General features: G+C 36.4%; 1 pseudogene; it reads right to left on the bottom strand.

Annotated features, from left to right (window-relative positions):
- Positions 1 to 5,536: 5,536 nt before the first annotated feature.
- LOC145010809 (berberine bridge enzyme-like 21 pseudogene) lies at positions 5,537 to 7,346 on the bottom strand (annotated as a pseudogene).
- Between the last annotated feature and the right edge of the window lie 940 nt (positions 7,347 to 8,286).

Consider the following 8,286-nt stretch of genomic DNA (forward strand, 5'->3'; position numbering starts at 1 on the left):
CTTATGGCCTAAAATGTTATAGTTTAATGAATGTGGGTCCAATTAGGGCCCAAATGAGGATTCTTAGCCCAAAAGAATCAAGTTGAGAGTTTATTTGTTCATTAGGCCCAATAAATGATTCTTGGCCCAATAAAGGTTTGAATCGGGAAAAGTTTGGGTTACAACCCATAGTTGAGTGAGTGTAGTGTACTGAATTTGGCTTAGGGCTTCATGAGTGAGTTTTGATTTGAATAGTTATTTCTGAATGAAATATATGTATATCAGCTAACTTTGAATTACAAGATACATTGAGAGTTAATCATCCATGGATAGAATTTCCTAGGAAGAAATGCTAGTTGTGACATGAAGGGATAACTGGGCGGGTAAAATTTGGAGTTAACTTTTGTGTGAAGATTAATGGAAAAGGTGCAATTCTCTTTCAAGGAAAGTCGGGGCAACAACGATTGATGACAGAGATCTATTACATACCGGATCTCAAGATTAACATCATCATCCTTGGACAAGCAACGAAAGTCTAATGCAAAATTTGGATGAAAGACAATTATCTAACGATGCACGATGAAAAAAATTGCTTTCTTATGAAGGTTCAAAGAACTCCAAATCATCTCTACAAGACAAAATTGACAATTAGAATTCCTATTTTTCTTCACTCAAATCTAAGTGAGAATACATGGAGGTGGCATGTAAGACTTAGGCACATTAATTTTGAGTCAATGAAATTAATGTCAAAGAAAGGTCTAGTCAAAGGGTTACCACACTTCAATCATGAGAATCAATTATGTCAATCTTGCTTGGTGGGAAGCAAACTAGGAAATCGTTCCCCACTATGACAAAGTACGAAGTGAATCAACCATTAGATCTAATACATGGTGATCTATGTGGACTGATTACTCCAACTACCATGGGAGGAAACAAGTACATTCTCACATTAATTGATGATTTCTCACGATACATGTGGATTTATCTAATGAAAGAAAAGAGTGAAGCGTTTGTAAACTTCAATAAATTCAAAGCTTTGGTGGAGAATGAAATGGGAAACACTTTGAATACTTTTAGAAGTGATCGAGGTGGAAAATTCATATCACTCGAAATTTACAATTTTTGTGATCAACATGGCATAAAATGACATCTTACTACACCATTCACACCTTAACAAAATGGGGTGGTGGAATGAAGAAACCAGACACTTACGGATATGACAAGAAGCATGATGAAGGCCATGAAAGTTCCACACTACTTGTGGGGAGAAGAAGTAAATCAATCGAAAAATTTGATAAATCGCGTGTACACAAGAGTCCTAGTTGATGAAACTCCATACGAAAAATTCAAGAAAAAGATGCCGAATTTAGAAAATGTTCATATATTTGGGTGTCTCATATATGAAAAACAGCAAAAGTAGAATCGATGAATCTAAAAAAGTTGGATGCAAGATCAAGACCACTTGTACACCTTGGTTCCGAATCGAGAACCAATTTTGAAGAATTGGGTTCATTCACGATAACTTGCGACAACCAAAATATCGAAGCTAATGACGAATCATATACGATAGATCAAAACAATGAAACAGAGTTTGAATCAAATGAGAAAGAAGATGAAGATCAACCAAGTTCATCAAATAATGAACAAAACACATTGCAACAAGAAACGCAAATAGTGTCTGGTTTACAATGGCCTTTAAGAACAATTGTACCTCTAAAATGATTTCAAGATTATGTACTTAATCTTGATGAACTTGATGAACTTCTATTAGCAACTAGTGATGAACCAACAACGGTTGAAGAAGCAAAGAAGCAGTCGGAGTGGGTCAAAGCCATGAACGCCGAAATTGAATCTATAAATAAGAATAATACATGTAAGCTTGTGGAGAAGCCTACGGGGGTGAAAGAAAAGCAATTGGTTTTAAATGGGTGTTCAAAATAAAGAAGAATGTGGATGGTACGATTAACAAGTACAGAGCAAGGTTAGTTGCTAAAGGTTACGTGCAACAACTAGGAGTTGATTTCCAAAAATTATTTTCTCCTGTTGCTCGAATTGAAACAATTCATTTTCTTATAGCCATAGCTTCTATTAACGGATGGGAATTGCATCATTTATATGTCAAGATGACATTCTTATATGGAGAATTGAAAGAAACCGTCTATGTAACACAATCGGAAGGATATGTAAAGAAATGAAATTAGCATAAGGTATATCAACTCACGAAGGCACTATAGTCTAAGACAAGCACCTAGAGCATGGAATACGAAGCTTGATGGAATTTTAAAGAATTTGAGATTTCAAAGGTATAATAAAGAACCATCAGTGTAGCGGAAAAATAAGGGGACTAATATACTAATTTTGGCAGTTTATGTTGATGACTTGTTTGTTATAGGTACAAGCTTAAGCATGATTACAAGATTCAAGATCGAAATGTCAAAGAATTTCAATATGCTAGATCTTGGAAAGTTGACTTACTACCTTGGCATAGAAGTTAAGCAAGAAGAAATTGGAATTACAATTAGTCAAGAAGCTTATGCTTAACGAATCCTAAAAGAAGTCTGTTTACATGATTGCAATCCAACCCACATTTCAATTGAACCTGGAAGAAAATTGACAAAGGTTGAAGATGTTCCAGAAACTTATCCAAATCGATACAGGAAGGTGCTAGGGTGTTTAAGGTATCTGTTGCAAACAAGACCCGATATGGCATTTTTGGTTGGAGTTATAAGCCAGTATATGCAAAGTCTAAGAGAATCACATGGTGTTGCAATCAAACAAATTATAAGGAAAATACGAGGGACAACTACACATGAAATAAAGTATGAGAGGACTGGGATAAAGAAGCTTGTGGGCTATAGTGACAACAGTCACAATATTGATCCAGATGACGAAAAAAGTACAACTAGTCATATATTTTACTATGGGTCATCCCCAATAACGTGGTGTTCACAAAAGCAAGATACAGTTGCATTGTCATCTTGTGAGGCAAAGTTCATGGCAGCCAATGCAACTGCATGTCAAGCAATATGACTTCAAGATCTGTTAGGCAAAATCATGAAAGCACCTCAAGAAAAGGTGGTCCTAAGGGTGGATAACATGTCTGCAATAGAACTCACGAAAAATCATGTTTTTCATGGAAGAAGTAAGCATATAAACACAAGATACCACTTCATTTGTAATTGTGTTGAAAACGAACAAGTGGAGGTGAAGTACATTCTCAGTGAAGAATAGAAGGCACACATTCTGACAAAGCCACTAGCTCGAACAAAGCTTAAGGAGATGAAGACCTTGGTTTGGGTCGAAGACATTTTTATAAGGACTTAGAAATTAGAGGGTGATTGTTGGAATTCCAAAGTCAAGTAGGACTCTAGGATCTAATTTCTTAGGGCTTAAGCAAGTTGGTTTTATGTTTCCTAGTCTTATTCTTATTCTACAAGTTTGGTAGTCTAGGAGTATAAATACATGTATAGATACCGAGTCATGGAACTATGATGTAACAATTGAGTTTTGAGTTTATTTTCTCAATACATTTGGAGAGTTATTCCATAATTGTTTGTGTTCTGCACTTGAACAATCATAAATTAACTTCATATATTTCATTTGTCAAACAATATCCTTATTTGAAATAGGACAAGCACCTAAAGTTCAGCCAACTTCTCTAGGCAAATGGGTGATAAGATTATAAGACCTCTAAGAAATCCCCCCCAAAGAAGAAACCTCTAAACAAATGGAATTCTCCTCCTCGATCGATAACCAAGATAACTTACATGTAGCACACAAATACAATTTGTATGCGTCAAGTTTGGCGTGCGTGCGAGAACCTGATACCAAATTAGGACGAAAACAAAAATGCATATAATTGTAACTTACAAAACTAACAAATAACTCATAGTTAGCCGAACACAAAATGATCCTATATTTACCATAAAACAATCTCCAAAGACAAGGTAGTTCAAAATACTCAAGATGATCTAAACAAACACGGAGCCAATATTTGTTGCGATGGAAATGATAACAAGATACCTTTAATTAGCAAAAGCGGAACTTTGAACCACATATACAATCATCGATCAAACAAAAGTTTTTTTTAGTCCAGTCAAAAGACTACGAATGTTTGCTGGTACTCAAAACATTTGTTCACTAGAGTATGCATTAATGCACATAAAGCCTCACCATAAATAGTCACAAACGAGCTATCAATTCTCATTTTCAACTTTTTTGTAAATCTACAAACAATCGCTACCAAATAGTCATTTTGACAAGAATGGCTTACACCTTTACTCTGATAAACTTCCCTTAGTGAGCTTTCACAATTTGGAACACCCATAAGTACTATTACCTTTTTTACTAGACTCTTATATGCCCAAACCATATTTAACATACAAGGAATGAATACAGCCACTATCAATAAGAACATAACTAGACCTACCCATGTGTGTGCATCTTTGAATCCTTAATGAGGATGTAAGTCTTCAAATCAGATAGTGTTAGGCTATTAACAAAATCGGTATATCTAGCAGGAAGTGAAAGTAATAAAACTAGAAATAAATGATCAATGTCATGCTTCAAACTTGTTTCCTTGGATCTCATGACGAGACAATCAAGTATAGTCAATTGGTTCTTAATACTTGGTACTTCCCTCAAATTGTAATAGAAAAATAACTTCAAAAAAACTAACATTTTAGCTAGTGAATTCTTCAAATACGACTCCTCGATCTTATACCAAATACGCTCGACAATAGACTATGTACAAATTTGGCCAATAATGTTATCTCCTCTGCCTAACCACAGTTGATTTAATGCACATCATCTCATTTCCTCAAGCTCTTATGGTGGCGTAAATTGTTCATGTTGCTCGAGAGCAAAACCGATCAAATAATACCAATTAGCGGTAAAACAAATTATCTTCCAATTAGATATACCAAAGTTCCCATCCTTATTCCAATTAGATATACAAATAATATATAGCATACGATACCTCTAACATACAATGATGATGATCCAGTAGCCAACATATTACCCCAAGACAAGTAAGACATTTTTGTCGAACAAATAAATCCTCCATCACTCAATCTACAAGGTAGTAGTCAAGATCGGGAAGCAATAGCTAAACCAAAGAGAAGATCATCAAATATAGAACCAATAGCCAACATGCGAGATACCGAGCCCACAAAAAATCGTGGCCAAGCCGCATAAAAACACGTGATATGGCTTCTTCATCTTGTGATTCTCAATTCTTGATTGGTTGTGAATAGGAATTGATGTGTATCACCAAATTACGCTCTTTTAGGTTCATTTTCTTGATTTGTCTATATTAATATAGTTACGGACGTTATAGGTCATGATTCATTAACCTTGTGTGATGTGGATTGTCTATTTGTTATTTACTTGATATTGTTCTTTTCGATGTTTTTTATGTTTGGAACTTTGCTAGCTTTGAATACATCAAATCATATTCCAGTCTCCTATTCATGGATTATTTGAATAGCAATACATTTATATGCCTACATGAATATAGATACCACATTTTCTTCACCAAACATGTGCCTACAAAATATAATTCAAATCAAATTTCCTATTCAAAGCCACATATGGCGTAATCAGATTCAATTTCCAACATTGATACATAAAATAATATTTTCTTTCGTTAATGAGACACACAAAATTAGAATAATTAGATCCTAAGTTAAAGTCGTCATCTTCCTCGGCTTGCCTGTGCTTTTTCCGGGAAGAGTAGGAATGCTTTGTTCATTCCTAAAGAAATTATCTGGATCAACAGCAGTCTTCACCATCACTAGTCTGTTAAAGTTCCCCATGAAATACTTCTCCCCGTAAACCTTGCCGGAGTTGTAAGCATTCTTTCCGGTTCCTGTCCTAACTCCGATGTCCAGATCTCTGTAGTTCAAGAATGCACCTCTTGGATTCTTCGATACATACTTTGTCATGAACTTATACAAAACCTTTGCCTGATCAAGGTACTTTTTCTCCAGTTCTGGATCATTGTCGTTCCAGTTCACAGAGTATTGGATCTTGAACAGGTTTCCGGCACGGTGAGGGAATGGAGTAGCGTCCGCCGGAAGTTCATTCATTTTCCCGCCGTAAGGGTTGAACACCAAACCAATCTTACCTAATTCAACTAACTTGTTGAATATCGAGGTCAACCCAGATTTTGGTATTGGGGTTTGCACGTAATCGGACTTTCGTTTCAAAAAGTTAACGTTATCGGAGTGGCGATTGAGGAGGATCTCCACCGCCGTCGTGTTGACATCGAAGTTGGCCCAGTAAAGTACCGACTGAACCCAGCTTACTTCCAGACAATCCTCTTTCTTCAAACCCAATTCCTGGAAGTTTTTGTTCATTATTGCCAACAATGCGTCGGAATCACCCAAGAAATGACCTACAAATGAAGCTCGACCTGTTTTTAGTTTATTCACTGTCACCGGTTGCAAAAGAACTCTGATAAATAAACGATCGTCGATGTGAGGCACAGCTAACTGCCATTTATAAACGATGTCCGTTGCGTTTTCTGCCACCGTTTTCGTTATCCTGAAAACAGTGTTAACCGCCGGCACCGGAACTAATTTCACGGTGTAGGATAATATAACACCAAAGCTGCCGCCTCCGCCGCCACGTATGGCCCAGAAAAGATCCTCACCCATTGTTTTCCGATTCAAAATCCGGCCTTTAGCATCAACGATCCGGGCATCAATCACGTGATCAACTGATAACCCGTATTTCCGAAGCATGGTGCCATAACCACCGCCGCTTAGATGTCCACCAACTCCCACCGTCGGACACACTCCGGCGGGGAACCCATGCACTCTACTCTTTTCCCATATCCTGTAATACAGTTCACCCAACTGAGCTCCGGCTTCAACAACCGCAGTTTCAGTAGCGATATTGACATTAACATCACGGAAATTAAACATATCAAGCACGATGAAATCCTTTTCTGATGAAATATACGATATTCCTTCATAATCATGCCCACCACTCCGAATCTTGATCTGAACACCGAGTTTCTTGGCGCAGATTATGGTAGCCTGCACGTGAGATTCTTTAGTCGGAGTGATAATGAGGATGGGTTTGGGTGTCGAAGTGTTGTTCAACCGGCGGTTTTTGATATATTCTTGCAATACGGTGGTGTAGGAGGTGGAGTTAAAGGCGGAGCTGTAAACAATGGTGGAGAGTGTGGGGTCGTGTTGATCAGGTGGTTGTAATGTGAGGCATTGAAGCAATGATTCGTATATCGATTTAGAATCAGCAGCTCCTATATTGAGGGGAAAACAAGAAAAAGAACAAAGGAAGAAGATGATTGATAAAAGCATAATTGGAGACATGATTATGTTGTGTTCTACAATGAGGTGATTGTCATGATATTTATAGTAATACAATATACTTGTGAGAATATATATTATAAGGGATATGTTTGTGTTTTTATGTGTAAGAAGACAAATTCTACACGAACGTGACAAAATGCTTAAAGTTGAGATATTTAGGAATGTGAAAAATGGTCAACGGGTTAAAATGGAGCCACACGGAATGTACTCACGGTGCGCCGGCGCCGGCCCATGATTGGCTCATATAATCAGTGGATCAAAATCTAATTACATTCGGCGGACCAAGTCACCACCACTCACCGGTGGTCCATTGTTTTGGACTTTTTGAGCGTGCCCTCAAATCTCAATGGGGGATTAAATGCATCACGTAATTAACTATCCATTTTAGTTCTTTTACATTTAATTGCTAGTATACAATAATATACCAAAAAATAAAAATAAAAATAAAAATAAAAGAATAGTGCAAAGTAGGAAATATATCATAATTATCATTGAATTACTTACCAATACAGATAGTCAACAACTTCAACTGTTTTTGGATTAATTACAGTTTTGGTCCATGTGTTATTCACCTTTCTACATGCATGATCAAAGTTTTGGAAAATTGATACAATTGATACTCATGGTTGAAAAATCCATTACGGTTTTGGTCCATGTGTTATACACCTTTCTACATGCATGATCATAGTTTAGAAAAATCAATTGATACAATTGATACAATTTAATCGGTAGTATATAACAATATACCAAAAGAAAAATAGTGCAAAGTAGGAAATATAATAATTATCATTGAATTACTTACCAATATAGATAGTCGACGGCTTAAATTGTTTTTAGAGTAAATTATAGTTTTGGTCCATGTAGTATACATCTTTCTACATGTATGGTCATAGTTTTGGAAGTTTGCCACCATTGATCCTCATCGTTGAAAAAAAAGCCCACCACCTTTCACTACAAATAAATTTAT

Source organism: Lactuca saligna, chromosome 8 (assembly GCF_052625555.1).
Source record: "Lactuca saligna cultivar CGN05327 chromosome 8, ASM5262555v1, whole genome shotgun sequence".
In the NCBI taxonomy this organism is placed as follows: domain Eukaryota; kingdom Viridiplantae; phylum Streptophyta; class Magnoliopsida; order Asterales; family Asteraceae; genus Lactuca; species Lactuca saligna.